The sequence below is a fragment of the Chaetura pelagica genome, unplaced genomic scaffold (genome assembly GCF_000747805.2).
Source record: "Chaetura pelagica isolate M959 unplaced genomic scaffold, ChaPel_1.0 scaffold138, whole genome shotgun sequence".
Taxonomy (NCBI): domain Eukaryota; kingdom Metazoa; phylum Chordata; class Aves; order Apodiformes; family Apodidae; genus Chaetura; species Chaetura pelagica.
In genome coordinates, this window is record NW_009954215.1 from 2,629,380 (window position 1) to 2,649,003 (window position 19,624).

Consider the following 19,624-nt stretch of genomic DNA (forward strand, 5'->3'; position numbering starts at 1 on the left):
AAATTATAGGTTAAATATACAATATTGAAGTATATCTGTAAAAGCAATGGTACTACTACTACTGCTAAGGTATCTCCAGTTTAGAAATGAGTCAAGCATTTGGAACCAAAGATCACTACTTACAATCCTTCTGTGGTCTTAACTGAATCTGTAAACAGATAAGGCAAAGCCTGTAGAAAGGATCTCTCAAGCAAGTCAACCTACAGACATGCACACACACACACGCACATGCACACATGTTCTCCACTCCAAAGGTTCAGAGTGTTTTTTTAGCTGGAGGTAGGATTAAAGAACTGAAGTGCCCCAAAGCCCTACCCTGAAAGTGAACATGTCATCATCAAAGCAGTGAAAGCTGAGACTAAGAACAACAAAAAAATTAGTACTGCAGATTCACATGAGTAATGATTCACATGATTAATTCTTTTTAGGGGTTAAAACAAAAAGGATAAAGAAGGATTACTGCAGCCAGCCTTGGGCTTTGAGGGACTTCGGAAAAAAAAAAACAAAACAAAAACAAACAACACAAATAAGCTTGTTAAACCATTCTACAAAGATGGGATCTCAAAACAAGCATTTCTTCTTGCTGCTAAGTCTGAAAGAATTGAAGATTTTAAAGCCTATATTAAGATCTCATCTATCAAAGGGTGCTCAGAAAGAGTAATGAAAATTAAATATATTAATTTATATTGGATTAGTTAAAACCACATTACACTGTTGAGAAGTTTATCTAAATAAAAATGGTCTTAATTCATTTTAGAAATAGATTGAGAAACTGAAATCAGGGTACTTTTCAACAGAGTCTCTGTAGGAGTATCATCCAAACTTTCAAGCCCCTATATTTATCTCTTATTCATAATAATTATGTATTTCCCTAAAATAGTTAGGATATATACCTCAGCCTGCCACCCATAGAAATAGGTAGTGTGGATGTTAACTAGAGCATAAAACTGCATGCCACCAACTGCTCTGTGCTGTATAACGGTGACAGCACAGTGTGAGGGCTGACCCTGCTCCACACGCTGCTGGCACCAGCCACCCTGCTGTGCTAAACTGCCACCAACCTGCAGTGCCCGCTGTCGGTCCCCATTGCTGGTCTGCTGAAGGTCCCTGGGTCACCTAACTACTGCAAACCAATTTCAGGAAATTGCCAAGTAACAGGTCATCCAAACTGAGCTGTCCGGGCCACCTGCAGCAGCAGCTCTGCTGCTCACCTCCCTCCATCAGCTTTTCCCATTGCAGAAAGAGCACCCTGCAGAAAAACTATGGACAGATGGACTCAACTTAATCCATCTCCTAAGGGAAATTAATATCTCAAGGAAGGCCTAAAAGACAGTAGTGCCTGTTGATGATATCTCAATTGTTCTTAATGGAAGGCTATACCACTGTGCAACTTTTATTCTCCCTTCTTCCCTGTTAAGGTGGTATTTAAACCTGTTTCCAGCACAGATTTGTGGTGCTACTAAGATGTAGTTCAAACAGCAGCAAAGGGTTCAACAATTTCATCACCACTAAGGGAGTGTAGGATGCCTTTGGAGGCAGTTTTGGCTACCCCCAGGAAGATGGCTTACTTGACCAGCGTGGCAGCCCATAACAGCCTCTCTTAGGTTCACAGTGAGACACTGGAAGCAAGACTGCTGCTTCCAGCTTTTCCCTGTTGCTGCCAGTCTTTCCTGATGGCCTTCAAACTGAAGCCAGTACAGCGAGGATGCCGGGCACCTCTTATTGAAAATTTCTGTGCACTCTAGGAGGTGGTCCACTTCTCTCTGGCTCTCAGAACTGCAGGACAGATCAGGGGTGCTGCTCCAAGTATCATCCCCTGTGAGCAAGTCCTTCACCTTTGAATGTAAATATTACACTGAGGTTACACTACTTTTGAAGTTGAAGTTTCATTTTTTGACTTGAAGTCACTTTAAAGCAGGGAATATCTTCATACCATATGTCGGGTATGTATAAAGCTTCAAGTTACTGCTCCAAGGCAGTGAAAAAGACTCCAGTATGCATCTGTGGCTTGAGGGCAGCATCACTGCCAGGGATGCAGGGCCTTAAGATGGGTCTTTTCATGCACAAGTGATGGCCATGGCTGAATGAGAATCGGGCCTTATTAATTTTGCCATTGAAACAAAGCCAGAAAGTTGTTGATGTATTTAAGCCCTCAAGGTGTGTACTGTGGCCAGCCCAGCACACATATCCAGAGCACTTCCTCTGTCCAAACCCCTTTTCCCAATCCAGTTGCCACAGTACCTGAGCACCTCCAAAAGCAGGTATCCTCCTGGCCCTCAGTCGGCAAAAGTGCTGTTACTTGCACTTTATACCTGGGAAACAGGGTGCAGAGAGGCTAAATGAGCTGTTCAAAGTCATGCAGGACATGACCGAGTTCCAGATTGCTAACATCAGCCTGGACAATCCCTCCTGCACATTAACTGCTCCTTATATATAGTATCATCCAGCCACTCTCAGCTAAGCAAGTCTTACAAAGACACAGAGCAAAGCATGCATGAAAAGAAAATGACTGTGCAATAGAGGTAGGGGGCTGACACTAACAGATACTTGAACTACAAAATCAAAACCAAATTAAAGCTCCCTTATTAAATTTCTAATTGTTGTGTGATGCTGTGCAATCATTTTTCAACCACCAGCATCCTCCTTTTATGTGAGACGAATGGAGGAAAAAGTAGGCTGAATCCATGTCTTTGTTTGGCTTTATTATGTGCAATTCCTTGTTAGCATTCTGAGCATTTAACCTTGAAAAATAGTGTTGTTTTGCTGCTGTGTTTTCTGATTGTTAGTCTCAAGGCATGTCAGTGGCATCTTTATAAATCTGCTGTAGCTGGTAAATATTTCTTGTAGTTCAGAGCTGAAGCCTGAAAAACCCAGATCACTTTTAGCTGTCAGGCAATTAATGTAATCCAAAGGAAATGAAAGGCATATGCAACTGGGACTGCTTTTAATAATAGAGAGTTCCTGATTCACGCTTCTAAGGGGAACAAGGATAAAATAAAATAAAGCATAGAGAGGGTGCTGGACAACTAATATTTGGAGAGAAAACATGATAAATGTATTTATTGATCACCTGTTTCAAGTGACAGCCAGAATATAGTTGACTGGGCTGAATCATCTCACATAAGCAGTTTCTAATTTTCCTCTTTCAGACCACTCCTGTGTTTTATGTAAAGTCAAATACAGGAAAGATGTATTTGTGTTTAGAGATGCCAGTGTTGATGGCTGTGTTCTCAGCCAAAACACAAGGGGCCAAAGTGAGACACCATTGAAACACAAAGGTAATAAAAAAGGATCAATCAACTGTCTATAGGAGCCAAGATCTGAAACAAGTTCCAAACTCTTCACTACTGCAAACAAAGTGCAAGTGCAGGGATCCTAGCATTGATCCAAGTGGTGTTGCTGTAAGTGGCAGCAACAACTTGGCAGGTACCAAGCCGCCAGGTCTTCAACACTTTGAAAGTCAGAACAAAGTGTGAGGTAGGGATCTGGGAACCTAACTGCAGGTCCCCTCTACTTATTTTTTTTTCCAGTCAATAACCATTCCCAGCACCACAAAAGACATGCAAAAGGAGTGATCTCACAGGTCTATTTGGCATGGGGCAGTCCAACACACCAACAGTTTGAGGTGAGTAAAGCGAGGGGACAGGCTTTGTTTACTTCACCAAGATCCTCTGGCCCAGCTGGGGATACCACTGCTCTGGCAAAAGAAGGGCAAAACCTGGGAGGACACAAGAATGGATGTTCCAGCCTCAACTGTCCTTCCAAACAGACCTGGCAGAGTGTCAGTGCCTATGTTAACAGGACACAGCACCCCTTCTGTGCACTTTCCATGCATCTTCACTGCCCCAAGCCTGGTGAGCGCTTCTCTGCTCAACTCTGCCCTGACCCCCATTTAAATGGACCTCTGTACAACCATCAGATTTTGTATGTGCACCTCTGTAAGCCCAGCACCACAGCATTCCCATTTGTATCTCCTGACTAATTCAGTTTCCATCCAATCTTTCTTCCTCTGGAGTCAAAAGGAGCTCTGTCTGTATTAAGATGGCAGGATCAGGCCCTTTTATGATACTGCCAATATGGAATAATTAAAGCAAACTAAATTAATAATTCCAGCAGATGAAAATTAACTCAGCCACACAGGCAGATAAAAGCATCTCCTGTTATTTGAAGTGTCTGTGGAGCTGCACCTTTAAACACCATGGCAACCGATGCCATTACTGAGTTCTTTTTTAGATCTCATTTAAAATGTAGGAAAATTGATGCTTTATTCACTCAGGCTTGGGTTGTTTTGTTGGGTTTCTTAATATGAAAAAATTTTGAATCAGGTATGGCCCTGGTTTTAACAACTAAATCCCTTTTTCTGTAACAGCTTTTCTTATCCTTCCTCATACAGCTTTTTCTTCTCTAGCTCTCTCCAGGTTGACCATTTAACCAGCACCAAACATTTCTCCCCAAGAACCACTTATCGATCTGTTTTCTACTCTTTAACATACCCTTTCCCAGTCCCAAGGGCTGCATGTCCACTCAGGCCTAAAAGCAGTAGCTTAGTACATTTTCCTCTTGGCACCTGATTCCCTCAAGAGCCCACAAATACTACATGTTCTTCATCAACAAAACAATATTTCATTAATCTTGTTTACTTATTTGTGGTCAAGTATCCCCATGGCTATAAAACAGCTGTGCTATATCACCTTCCATATATTGCAGATGCCAGGAAGTGGCTTCCTTGCCATGATATCACAGAGCTTACTTGTTGATTTGCTCTCCTAGTGCAGGCACCAGTATATATAAAGAGAACTAAATTATTTTCCCAAACTGATCTGGCTTTAAGCACAGTAAGGTTAAAAAATATATAGGAATTACTGTATGTGATCAACCAGCTGAGTCAAGCATCTAGTGACCAGTCCCAGCTGCCTTGAGAAAATCTAGTTATTAACAACCTGCCATGGGAATAAGCAAGTAGCCTCTCCAACCTATATTATACATGTCTACACCCCGACTGTGCTACAAGATTCAAAAGATGCATGAGAAGTGCCACAAAGGATCAAACCTCTGGCTTCACACATCCTGCTGCAGGACAGCAGACAGCTTCAGAATCATCAGAAAGAGGCTGCAGCAGAGACACAGGAGATAATTTTCTCATTTCAAAAAAGTCTCATCCCAGCAATTTATAAAGTTTATTTAACAATCTGAGGGATGATATACTAATTTCCTTCCAAAATTTGCTAATGTCACCCTTCAGGATGGTTTTCTAGTTCAATTACAAATTCAATCCCCTTTTTAATCTCACTTTAACTTGGCCACAGTTATGCTCCACCAGGACTTGACTCCACTGCTCCTATTGTGCTTGCTGTCATTATCTAATGGTTCACCATCCTGTTGGAAATGCCAGAAATCTACCACAGCACTAAAATATACAGGAGGCAGTTTCTATTGGAGTAAAATGTGCAGGCCCCTTAGGTCCAGCTATGTGCTGCAACAGAGGCAGCATACTCTCGAGTTAAACTGCTCATTAAATAAATGACTTGTTCAATAAATTTAGTCCTTCTTCAGCTCATTAACTGTCCCTCCAAAAAACATATTAATTTTTACAAGTTTGTTCATTGCTCACAGCTGCTTAATATACTTGAGTGCAGCCTGCTCTCAAGGCAGTCATAAAGAGAACTTAAACTGCTGGTGTCTATATGGTACTCTGTGCTTAGTTCTGTGTGTCAGTGGTTAGTGGGTTTTGATTCTCTCAGTCGAATTAAGCACTTCTGACTACTCCTAAAATAGTTACTAGTTGTTCCTTATACATATTCTGTTTCATCAGACACACAGAAAGAATTTACCTTTTCTTTAAAAAATTACCTAAATGAAACTTCAAGCCATAGAAGTATCCACAAACATTAAAATGGAGGAGGAACAAGACCTGAGATGCCTCTGGTGACTATGGGACCAACCTTAACACAGGCACTGACTTTCTGGATGACATGAGGCATATCATTTTACCACCCTGCTTCAAGGTTAGAATGTATGAAAGATCTTGACTGTGGCATAAATCAGTTAGGATGGCAATTTGACTCTATAAACATTAAGTAAATAGCAGGTACAATTAATGGTGTCGAACACATTAAATCCATAATTCTACCCAACAAGTTTTACTCTGAACCACCATTCCACTGAACTGCTTATTGCAAATGTGCCAGCACAAGAACTTTAGACAGTTAGATCCTTTAGAGGAGTTTAAATCAACAAATAATTTCTGTGAGCTATTTTCTTCATTAAAGTTAGCCTCACCAGCAATAAGTTACAGCAAAGCTCCTACAGATCTATTTTTGTCCTCAAGAGACTTAAAACCCTGCTGTGTATTCCGTGACTCACGTTTGCACTCACTATAAATGTAATGACATTTTCTACTCCATTCTGCACACTTTGAGTTAAAGCATCAATGGCCAGCTCTGAGCTTTCCACTCAAAAGACTGATGCCACTCTTTGCCACCACAGATATAGCAACAGGAATTTTAAGGGATGCAGTTTATACTTGTTGCATTGCTTATACTCCTGTTCTTATACAAGGGGGAGTGTTGACACAGGTGTCAAATCTAAGAAGAGGCACTGACAATTTTCCCACCACTGCATATATAGTTTGTTTTTCAGTCAAGGCAATACTGGCATCATGCATACTTGATCAGCCAGGACCTAAATACTGGAAAGAAAATTAAATCCAAAACATTTAAGAGTTGCTTTTGTTTCCAGATTTCGGGAAATCTGTTTTATAAAACATAGCTGGTTTAAGAGCCCAGTATACAATGCAGCCCCATGAGTGGTACAGCAAAGCATAACTTCAGGAAAGACTGCTGAGGAGAACTAGGGATTTCCTTTAAATTGTTGATTTCTGGATATTTATTACTAGTTACCCAAAAAGATTCGTATGGGCTATGTTAAATATAGGGACAGGAAAAACAATTTTAGGTTGGAATAGACACAGCCAGCCTGACTGGGGTTATCTCAAAGCCATCTGCCTGCTGATGGCATTGCTGAATGGAACTGAATTAACATTTTCAGTTGCCCTTATTGTCATACTCAGTATCAGTAACTTTTTTTTTTTTCAGTAACAGCTTGATTACCAGACAAGCTATTGCACCCATCTACCAGGAGCATTTCAAATTCATTGTTAGCAGGTTTTTTGATGTCACTTGACTGAGTGACCTAAAATATGTTTGCAACCACAGAATGCAAACACAGATGTATTATTAGAAAAGACTGCAAAAAACTTTAAAAAATGAAATATTGTACTATAAGCCAAAATGTAATCTTCACAGGCACCATCTTATTAAAATCTGAGAAGCAAGCTTTTTACTGTTATTCCTTCTATTGATATATGGAGGAGTGCCTAGGACATCGTATTAAGCTCTCAGATTCATCCACTTTGTTGTTTTTCTGCCAGGAGCAGCACTCTTCTCCCACGGCCAAACAATATATACTGCATTTACATCCGTTATATTGTGTGCACTTATAAACACTTGGCCAAGTTTAGCCCTGGAATAAATATGTCATTACAGTTGTGAATCATCAAACCTGCCTCCTCCAGAAAAGGATTTGTCCTTTTGTCCTTAAAAGTGGATATTTTGTGCTAGAAAGTGACAGGCTTTCACAGAGCTGGCTTTGACCTCTTGTTGGGGGAAACAGGGAAAAAAACAAAACTCCTGACCTCTATATATAGCTGGTCAAAAATTAAGATGTCTGAGAAATTGTATTTTTTTATCCTTCCAAAGTGAACAAAAGAAAGGGATATGCCTTGAAGGAAAAATTAAGAATTCTTCACTTTAAAAAATGCTAACATATCTGATGATAAACTGCCCATAGCTGTGCCCGTACAGCATAGCTCCTGCTCGGTCTCCTCCTCAGCCTGGCTTCTGCCATGGGGCTGCAGCTCCCAGGTGCATCACTGACACAGAAACTCCTCAACTCCAGAAGAGAAATGCCCAAGTACCAGGAGAGCCACAGAGGAGCTGGAAACCTGGTCAAAGAACGAGAAGGGAAACACCCATCCCTAAAAATACAGCACCTCTGACAGCTCCTGCTTGTATTGAACTGAAACATGTATATCCTGAGGTTTTTTTCTGAGGAGAAAATAATGTTGACAAAAAACAGATTTTCCTTCTGAAAATATTTTGATTTTGTGGAAACCAAAGCAAGGATTTGCTTGGCGATTTTTGTTTGGGGATTTTGCATTTACAGGAAACTTGCACCAAATGCCTTTCCATTACAAATACAGCACAAGTGGACAAACAAAAATCATAAAATACAGTAAGACATCCTTCAGTAAGCTGGTTCAATGTAACTTACTATAAAACACACACACAATCTTACAAAGGTAAAAAAAAATATATCAAGTGGCAAGTCAGCTTCATTACAACTTGCTGACAGCTCTGTTATGATGTACATATGTTTCAGTAGCACAGGGTCTCAAAGTTCACTGATGTGTCCACCCATTTCCATGTACTATATTAACATGCAAATCAATCATTTAGAATTACTTTTGCCATCATGAACACCAATCAGATGAAGTTTCATTACAAAGATAATAATAAATAATTGACACCCACAGAAGAAAAAATATTTCATCCTTTCTATGTAAACCTAAGCAATGTAGCTGCCCTTAATGAACTCCTCAGCTGCACTTAATACTCGGTAGAAATGTTCTTGTAACCAATTAAGACTCACATGCCCATAGTAACAAAACATAGATCAAGTGAGGTAAGACAGTGCAGAGATTTTACAGGAACCCGGTGGAATACATAAAAGGTTCTCTACTCCTCCCCAGTCATGCTAATACCTACCTGCAAAGCAGCTCCTTACTTTCTTTCAATACTTTGCAAAATAAATGTAGTTAATGCAATTTCAAAGAGATAAATTGCAAGAGGAATTCATGGACACAATATGAAATCAGTATTTGGCCCTGCTGGTTCTGTCACTTCTCCAGAAGGCAGCATATCTACCAACAAAACACCTTGTTAGTACCAAGATGCCTTTCCCAGGCTGTTCATTCTGGGATGCTGGCACACAATGATGTGGGAATGTGACCTGATCATATCAGCAATGACAGAAAAAAGTTAATTACTAACCACCTTTTGGGCTCCAAAACAAACCGTTTTGGCTGTCAGAAATACTGCATTAGACAGCTACCAGCTTTATGCATTACTCAAAACATGTAAGGAGGCAGAGGGAGGCTTAAAGACAAAATGAAGATGCAAGTCACCAGCATCTCCCAGGCTGGGAAGAGATGGAAGGGACTAGCCCATGTGGGAAGGGGAAGCCTCTGGAGACAAATCAGCTACTGTGCAGAGCAGGATGAGAGGTTGAGACATTCTCCTCACCTCCAGAAAGTGATTACCACCTCAATTCCAGAAAGAGGTCTGATTCTGCCCAGTTCTGCAGCTGTTTGCACCAGGCATTCCAACACCCTGGTCCTTAACAGCATGTCCAATAATTTACCTGCCTATTTCCCCATGTTTCTCTCTTCCTTTTTTCTTTTTTTTTTTTAATTTTCTTTTCCTTTTAAATCATTCACTGAGCTTTCTGCTGCACCATCCTCACAAGCAGCCCTAAGGAAAGGGTCTCTCTGCAATGGGATTTTCTGCTGTGACAGCTCACTATAAAGCTCCTCATCAGCATGGCTTCATCACGTCTGTGCCACTTCACATTCCAGCTTAAACAATAGGAATAAATCAAGTAAATGAAAATATGCATCCTGAAGGCCTAATGCAAGTGATTTCATCCATTTTAAGAGCCACCAGCTCTGATTTACCTTAGAACCCTGCTTCTGCCTTGAGGGTGCCTCTGAAGTACCCTGTGACTAATGCCCCTATTTTTAGTTTTGTAGCAGAAGCCAAGGAGAAATTAAAGAAACAAAATGGAAAAAATAATGAGAGCTCATTTCAGCATATAATGGTATTTTCTCAGGTGACTAAACATTCATTTGACTTTTGGTAGTGCTGAATTTGTTCTCCATTAGGATGAATATGATTTGGAGGCTAGCTTGACCTCTGAAGTGTAGAGCTTTCCTTTATCTTTATTGCCAGCTTCAGTTATTTATCAGGTCAGTGTGTGTGCTCAGATTCCAGGAAAACTGAGCAAAGAAATGAAATTAGCACTGAAGACAAACACAATTGGAGAAGCTGGCTGTTGACTCAGATGAGCAATTTCTTTCAGACTGTCACTAGCCTCAATACAAGATGAGATGCCTGTCAGAGTCCAGTATCTGTCATCTAAAGATTCATTTCACTGTATGAGGGGAATAAGAAAAAGCATTCAAGAAAAAAAAAAGTCTAGTCTAGAAGAATTTACAAGTTCTTACATGTACCTGTTCCCCTTTGCATGACCTAATAGCATAGAACTTCCACAGAAGTCTAAAAAAAAAAATAAATTGAAAAAAAATAATCTAACAAACCCTAGGATACATAGTTTTAGGAACTAAGATTGCTGTGGAAAACACACTTTTATTAATAAATTCCATGTAGAAGAAACAAATGTCCTTCCTGAAAGACAGTCAGCTCTTTCTCTGAAGGTGGACAGCTTATTCTGTCTGTCTGTGAGAAAGAGAAAAAAGAAGGACAAGTTTCAGATTCTCTGGAAGAAAATGCCAGCTTTTCTAATTCAGGTCAAAATATTTCTTTATCTCTCCCTGGCATGCCTGAGTACTCATGTTGGGTACTGGCTGCATTAAGGTTTAAACATACAACTCCTCTCTTAGCATTTCTCATGTTATCTTTGTCACAGCCCTCCTGTAGGGTACCAGTAAATTTAAACACATCTACAGGGGATATTTTTCTAACTAGAGCATTGTTAACTTATTTAGTAAAAAGTCATCCAGGACAAAGACACTGCTCCAGTCTGTTTTGCTGAGAGTTTGTGTTATGAAGAAAGAGACTAAAGTGGGTTGGAAAGCTATTAGCAATCCTTTCTCTGTCCCAAGAGAAACACTAAGCCAGATTCAACAGGGCTAAGAAGCTCTATGATACAAGTAAAAATGGCTTCCAGCTGAAAAAAAAAAAAAAAAAAAAAAAAGGCATAGCGTGGCTCAGCTCTGTCAGTGGTAAGTGCTCCATTTAGCAAATTCAATTTTTAGAAATGCAAAGCACAAACTATAATGCTCCTTGTTGAATAAACCATACAGTTGGCTAAGTTTGGCTGGCCTATATGAAAGGTGACATTTTGCCCAGGAATATTTCTTAGAAAATAAAGGATTTTTGGCGGTTATTTTTTCACAGATCACAATGGGAATTTCTGCACTAGTGAAAGGTGCCAAAAGCAGCTGCAGATAGTCAAATCCAATTTATTCCTCAGCATGAACAGCAAGCAGCAATGCAAGCCTCCACAAACATGCCCTGAAAATGTCCTTGAAAGGGCTGCTTCCAGAGGCAACCAAGGAGTTGCAAGTTCCAGCCCCATGAACATCTGCCTCTTAGAGGGGTTTGCCAGCAAGGGTGCCAAATACAGCCTCTGCAGGGCACAGACATACCCACATGGGAACAGGGTGATATTACAGCAGATTTCACCTAAAGGATAACAAAGAAAAGGTGTTTTTCATGCACTATCCAGATTTGCATAAGAAGCTCTCCTGCAAGGCAGGCATCTGAGCTGCAGCAGGTTGACAAGTTGCTCTTTGCTCCCTGGCGCCCTCACCCACCTCACAGGGAAAAAAAATAAAATAGGAAGCTTTGCATGTGAAAGGAGAAAAACAATCCTCTTCATTAATTAAAAATAAACCGTGTAAGGAACGATTTGTGCATAGCTGTGCTTCCCTCAGCACATATTGCTTACCTGCTGGCCCTGCTGTTAAAGTGCAGTGGCTTAATTAGGCTTAGTGTCTTCCTCATTTTATTCGAGGGGATACTTTCCTATCCAACTGCTAACTTCATTCTACCAAGAAATTTCAGAATCACAGACCTCAAATCCTTCTTTTGCTCTCATACACTAGTAGTAAAGCAACGATGACAATTTTTACACCACGGTGTCTCCCAGTGCATCAAATATATACCCAACTGTGTTGCTGATTAATAGGTAACACACAGCCTTTTTGGTGAAGTGCTGCTCATAGGAGCAGAGGTGTTTTGTAATTAATGCTGCAAGGATAAGGGGGATCATCTTGACTGCTGCACCAAGGGCCAATACATGTCAAAGCTTTGCTTGAGTTTCCCAATTAGATACAAGAGAAAATAATTTTCTCAAAAATATCCTCTTTGGGAGGACAGGAATGAGTATAACGGCTACTCCAGTATCTTGTCCCCATAAAGCACAGTAGTCCACAGAGAAGCAAGTGAGAGGTAGAGGGTGAGATCCCCTGCTCCAAGGGTAGACTCAAAAAGATCAGAAAGGGAACAGAACTACAGCATATCCTGCAACTGGGACATTAATTTTTTTAATCCCTTTCACAGAATTGAGGATTCCTCACATCAGGAATTCGTTTCTATGAAAACATTAATTTCTTATATTTTTTTAAAAAAATTAATCTGGGAAGGCAGCTATTCTGCTTTGGGTAGGATTTCCAGCTTTTGATAACTGTTCCTTCCAGTTGTTTAACAATGAAAATTATGGCCACAGTGCCATGTCTTCATTGCACCAGTCAAAGGATTTTGCCTCCCACAATGAATTAGAAAATGCACATTAGGAAAAAGCTGGCAGACAGATTATTGTGATTATCTTAGCAGCAGGTATTTCAAGTTCATTGTCACTAAAGCTTCTTGACAATGCCCAGATTCTTCATCACAGTCATAAGGTCTGTGCTGTTGGGATGTTCCTTTGACAGACACCTTCTCCACTGATGATGCTTCTTACTTGGACTTTGTGAGTGGAGCTCAGCGTGTGCTGAAGCAGCACCGTGGTGACACAGGCTATTCATGGGAAGGAGATGTGACCTGCCATCTGCTCGTCCTGTATTTTATGGTCTTTAAATTTCACTGTAATAATTTCCTGGCTGTCATCCTGAAAGGAGATGCAGGCAGCGTGAGTTCAGTCAGCCAGCAAGGCAGAGGTGAGCAAAGCTTTCAGGCATTAAAGAGAAGAATTATTCAAGCATTAAGTGCTGGAAAGATACTTTCATGGTGTACATGGCTAAGACAAGAAGAAAGCAAATTTGTCTTCAACATTTGTACGCTTTGTACTGTATTATGAGGTATTTGTGATGGGAGACACTTCATGGACGGAAACTGATCTGGATGCCACTCAGAAGTAGGACAGCGACAGTGAAATTACTTGAAAAGAGCTGAAAAACCAACTTCCCATCACTCATGTATCTGGAGTTTAAAAGCATGTTTTCCCTGATGTTGCAAGGTAAAAAAGCACAAGGTAGTTCAGGGCCAGCTTTGATCTCAGGACTATCATCTTGCAGTGACCAAGTCTGAGGTTTTGAATAATAAAGCTACACCCCAGGCACAGCTCCAGGGAACACATGACACCAAGAGGCTTCTTGGGCACAGGAGGCAGAGCTGGAGGATGGCTGTGGCTACTGAATGCAAATAGCAGGTCAAAAAGGCACGGGAAAGGCAAGACACAAAGGCCTAGTTAGAAACAAGAGGAAGCCTGTTTGCCTCTATACAAGGCTGCAGTGGATGCACACAGGAGCTGTGTCCTCCCAGCAGCCATCCTCCAGACAGGGCTTGGCATTCCCAAGGGTGAGGGAAGACATTTCTAAAGAGAAAATACAGAGGTCAAAGACTAAAGTCAGACATACTGGATTATAATTTTAGCCCTATTCATTTTTTTTTCTTATTGAACAGATTAATAGCAATTGTGAAAGCTGAAAAGCTAAAGGTCAAATTTTTTAAAAGAGGGAATTAATAGTACAGAAAAGGCAAGCACTGGAGCAAAGCCTAAGGAAACACAGGATACTGACAAAAGAGTGAAATAATTTGGATTTCCCTTGATATTTTTAATTTCCTCTCATGAAAGCAAATTGTCATCTCCTAACAATGACAAAGTATTGTTGTTGGCTTATCAAGCCAGGGAGACAGAAGGCTTCACAAGGCATTTGTTAGCAGTGGCTAAGCTCAACTGCCTGCCTGGTCCATCAATTACTTGCTTACACTCAAATCTGTCCCTCTTGCATGGGTGCATTCCAGCAGAGGAGTGTGCACAGATTTGGTCAGTACCTGCCCCTCAGTAGCTTTCAAGTGCTGACAAGATTATAAACACCACAGAATTCATGGCCCTCATCTTTTGGCCTCTTGGTTATTCAAGGTCACTGCCTCACTGAGGATTTTAAACCAAATGATCTACCCAGTGTCAATGACACTTCCCTTGGCCTTTGGTTTTGCAAAAGGCAGAAATCAATTATTCAGAGTGCCTTCACAAGTGGAGCTGACAGCACAGCTGGGGTGATGACACAAAAAAAGAACTGCCTTTTTTTTTCAAGTAAGATTTTGGGGTTGAAGCAGCAGGAGGAGCAAATGTCCTGTGCTCAGCAGAAACCTTAATGTGATGGTCATTCCCCAGGAGAGCAATCAGTATGACAACACAAGTAATAACACCAACTCATCTGCAGGCAGGAGAGAGCCAGCAGGCACTGACAGAAATCAGCTTTTTAAGAGACCATGGCAGGGGGTTGGGACAGGGAACATTTAAGCCAGAGCACTGTCACACACAGAATAGTGACTAGAACTGATCAAAGGAAAATCAGCTGGAATACAACTTGCACAGAGTCTCGCTCAAGGAAGTAGGAGGCACACGGGTCACCCATGGACAGCAAGTCTCACTGGTGTCTCCCACTTGCACTATTTAAGTAAAGGAGTTTCATTAGAGATCTTAATCACAGTGGTGGCCCCTGTGAGCTTTCTCAACAGAGCCAGATAGCTGGCTGGGTCAGGAGCTGAGAGCCAACAACAGAAAAGTGCTCCCAGATGAAGTCTTCAGACCACCTGCCAGACCAGCCTCACCACCTAAGACAGCATTAGGCAAACACAGAATCTGCCTCCTCCTCCATTACTCACCATTGTCCCAAGTCACAGCCAACCAGCATCATCAAAAATACTCCCCCATTTCAGCAGGTTTTGGATAATACCCAGCCAGTGCCTGTCCTACACATCAGCTGACATCTGAAAAGAGCTGGAGATGCAGATGCTTGTTATTTACCCTCACCTCTGTTCTTTGGCATGTCCCAAACCTGCTCATAACTGCAATGAGAACAATTATTTGGTTTTTTTCTCAATGTAGATTTTTTCTGCCTCTAAGAAATTTGGGTTGCGAGTCTGTCTCTCCAGTACCACAGCTTCCCATGCAGACAGCATGAAGAGATGTTTCTTCTCTTTTACAACCATAATGCCAGCAGCAAACCAGAAAAAGTTGCTTTTGACAAAGGCTCCAAGTAGCACCACATGAAAGTGTGAAGGCTTTCAAAGATGTTTGAAGAGCCATATAACCTGATTCACTAGATTCGAGAGCACAACTACTAACAATTAAACCAAGTCTGACAGAAGGATTTTTCTGCTATTTGGCCCAGAGATTTGATCCATAAGTAAGATAACTGTTAAGTCTATTGAAGAACATCAGATAATGACAGAACTACTTGACATATTATACCTAAACTACAGCAGCAATTGAAAGGGCAAAGCATTTAATCAGAAATATGTTCAGCAAAATTTAGATTGCTAAAACAGCAGATTTTTTTTTCTGGCATCTATTTCAAATGAAATAAAATGTTCTTCAGACCTCAGCACCAATTCTCTTCTCATTATTTAAAATACCAGTCCAGTATTTCACATCTTCTTTATATTTTTAATAAGGCTTCATATGCTAAGACAAAATCCCATGCCCTTATGCCCTATGACCAAAGACAATTGCAATGCAAGTAAAGTTCCCCAAAAACTCCAACCAATTTTACATCAAGTGTTCCTTATATTTCCACTGTATTGCAAAAGACCCATGAGTTTCAGCTAGTTTCTTCCTCTTTTTTTTGGTTCTGTTTTGATATATATTCTAGTTTCATGTTAGAAATCAGATTTTTATCTTGCTCTGATATATAAAAATCAAGAGGAAAACCATTCCAGTGTCACCTCAGGGTAAGTCTGGCAGGAGAAGAGAATCAAGTCCAAAGACTTCAATTCTAATGATAAAGTGATTGGCTTTGTGCAAAGGCATCTGAAGCTGAAAAGGACTCAAAGGAAACCCACTGTCAGCATCAGCTTCACCATTAGAGTCAAGGGTGTTTTTACACAGCCTCTGCCCACCAGCAACTTCTCACATGTTTGGGCAGGAAATTCAGGTAAAGCTTCTCTATGTTATCTAGCAGCTGATGTCAAACAAGTAATAAAAAACAATCCCTGTTGACTCCAAATTGCGAACAGCATAAGCACAGCATGTTGTGAACAGTATGAGAAGGGTGATTTAGCTACAGGAGCACAGATCCTTCCTTGCTAAAACAGAAAGTCACCTTACTCACTTGAAAGCTTTTCTTTGGGATCCTTGAGAATCCCCCCTCCAGCACCAGGCAGGGCTCAGCTTGCTGATCATTTGGGGGCTGCAGCACCTTACACCTGCTCTGTGCTGCATTTGGAGGGAGCCAGATTAAAACAGTCAGGTTTTAAGAGGGAGGAAATGAAGGGACAAGCTGTGAGGCTACTGGTGTACAGCTACAGTGCTGGGACTGGATCACTACAGGTACGATCTCCTCTAGCATTCTCCTACTGCAGGTCCCCCTGCCAGCAGCAGTGATGTGAAACACTGGCATGCGAATCCCTCCTGCTGAGTGAGACTTAATTTCGGCAAATTAGAGAAATGCAGAGCGAGACCTCACAGGTTATTGCAGCTGGGATAACTCTTTACCTTTCCTTGCCAGAAGTGTCAACACAGAGTGAGCTATGAACTCAGGAGAGTCGCTGGTATTTGCCAGCCAGCTACATCAAACTTTGTACAAGATGTGATAACAGACATGCCACACTGCCTCCCATCAGCCAGCTTCTCTTCTGTCAGCCTCATCATGAGTAAAAATTAATACTGTTTTAAAATATATATATAGTTACTTATTGCTTCTTCTTTTTTGGGAATCCGTCCAAAGAAACAGAGAACAATTCTCCCATCCTCCAGATATAAAGAGAGCAAAAGTGAGTACAAATCTAATATGAGAGGGACTGAGAAACTGCAACATAGGAATCACCTGTTTTGTGCCTGATACACATTTCATAAGTTAGGTCAAGAGCTGGTAGCAAGTGACAGATGCAGGTTAGTCTCTCCTGTAAGATGCAGCAGTCATTTAGAGGGTGGTCTACAGCACAGAAATTGAAGCATCCTCCTCCAGTCTCCCCAGGACTAACCAACTCCTGCATAAGGGCATCCAGCCACACCTAAGTGACATGTTGTTTTGTCCCATGTCACCATCATCTAAAGTCCTATATCCTTGTCAGGGTAGCCAAGTATGCCCCAATCTTAATGACCAAGTAGCTTGAGATGGAACCTATTGTTTGAATTAATCCATTATTACGGGATTTATTAATTCAGACATTTTGGCAGTAAAGGAAATTTACAGCAGGATTTAGCACGATTTGTTTGTGCTTATATTTACAGGACAGAGTATGGTGCATTGTTGTGTTCCCAATAAATCACAAAAACTGCTGCTGTGTCTCATGTACTCCAATATACTAAATGCAACAGTCTCTTTTATATTCTTTAGCAGAGAGGAGTATCTCACATTGGCCATGGATATTGCTCCAAATGTCACTGAAAGTCAGAAGTCAGAAATCCTCAACAGGACTGCACGTTGCTGACAATATTATGGTGCACGGCCAGATGAACATGAAGTCGAGCTCAGTGGCTGCTCCAGAAGCTGGAAGAAAGGCATTGCTTGGAGAACAGACTGTGCAGCAGAGGGATTCCTGGAGCTGCTCCCATGATAACTATTAAACCACAAATCCTCATTTTACAGCAATGCTAGTTTTCTAGGAATCATCCCTTAGGAAACGTGGCTCTCTCATCCGCAGTGCAGAACTGGCTATTTTTTGCAAGGCCATTCTGCAGTCTGGAAGCATCAGAGAGCTACTGCTACGCAGCACCAGCCAGGCTCGCACAGCAAAGCACCACAGCCTGTTGCCTCTGTGCTGGTTCCCCTGCAGCCCCTGCTCTCCCTGCCCCTTAGAAATGCCCCAGCGACCATCACAGAAATCAAAACGGAAATGTTATCCCGCTATCCTGGCAAAGCCCAGCTGGGAACTTTCATCGATTATCTTGCATGAAGGAAGATGTCTGTGGAGCTAATGCCAACTGCTTTGTCTGACTTGATGCGTGAGCAGAGGTGCCAAAACACCTCCAGAGGATGGACCCTTCCAGCAACAATCCCTGTCAAAACACTAGTAACGCTTTCCCCTAACCTGACCACCAGACCCTGGCGAGAGAGATTAAGGTCCACCTGCCACTTAAAACAAATTTCCCCAGGAGAGAAGCGAAGTTCAAACACCGAAAACAACTTTCAGAGCTGTCCCTGTTCTGCTCACCTGCCCCTTAACAGCCCCAGCATGGTCGAACAGTGCCATCTACTGACTCCTGCTGCAGCAGTTTCCACTCCACCACCCAAGTAACAAGGAACAATTCTTAAATTTTACTGCTTCACAACAGAGACGTTAGAGATTCAATCTGCCACTGAGCCAAAGACAGCTGAGAAGCAAGAAATCTTTTGGGTTTCACTAATGTTTGTTCCTGTTTCACTCCAGATTTAGCAACAGACACAACACCAATCAGTCAACAAAGATCAGCCAAGAGAAGAGGCTGATAGATAAAGTATGCTCACTGCTTTTAAAACCCATGATAATGTAAGATGCTTAGCTTATTTTAATTAAAAGGGGCAGAATGAACTGATTTTTTTATGCCAGTGCAGTTGGTCTGGGAGCTGCACTAATCTAGAAAGCCAGCCAACGTTTTGACAAAGTGAACACTGGCATATGCTGCCTAGTTGGTTTTAAGATACTGAGACCAGAGACTAGCAAAATCTGGAACAGTCTGAACTACAGCACTTCCGGTTTCATTAGCTGGTGCTCACTTTTGTTTTAGCAACTAACCACGAGCCAGCACAGGCAGACTTTATTTGGACCACATGCAACTCTTTGTAATGAGAGAAAGAATTGCATAAAAATAAGACTTAGTGGACAGCGGAAAACATGCTCCAGACAGCATTTTTATCACGTCAGGCACAAAACCACCCCAGGTAGAAAGCAAGAGAATGCAATAAAGAAAAACTGGTATATCTTTTTTGCATCCTGTGCTGTTTACAAATACCAAGACCTGAGGAATGCAGAACAAGATACCTGACAGCTGCCTGCAAAGAGCACGGAGGAGCTGTGGCTGCAGCAGGGACAGAAAGGGCTGCCAGCCCAACCCTTTCCAGTTGTTGGCACAGTCAATGACATTTTCTGTTATGCTTTCATACATTTTTTCAGCTTCTGTAATATTTACTGGCTGGACAGGCTGGGTGGCAACTGGGCAATCAAGTGTTCTGCCACAAAACCTCTACCAGCACTACCAGACACAATCTGTGTGGCCAGTCCATCCAGGCCTCCCATCCTCATGTCCAGCTCCTCATCTTTGGGCTGCCTCATAACTCAGATCCCAGGCACAGAGGCCTTTTCATTTGCTCTTCCCTACCCCCTCCACCAAATTC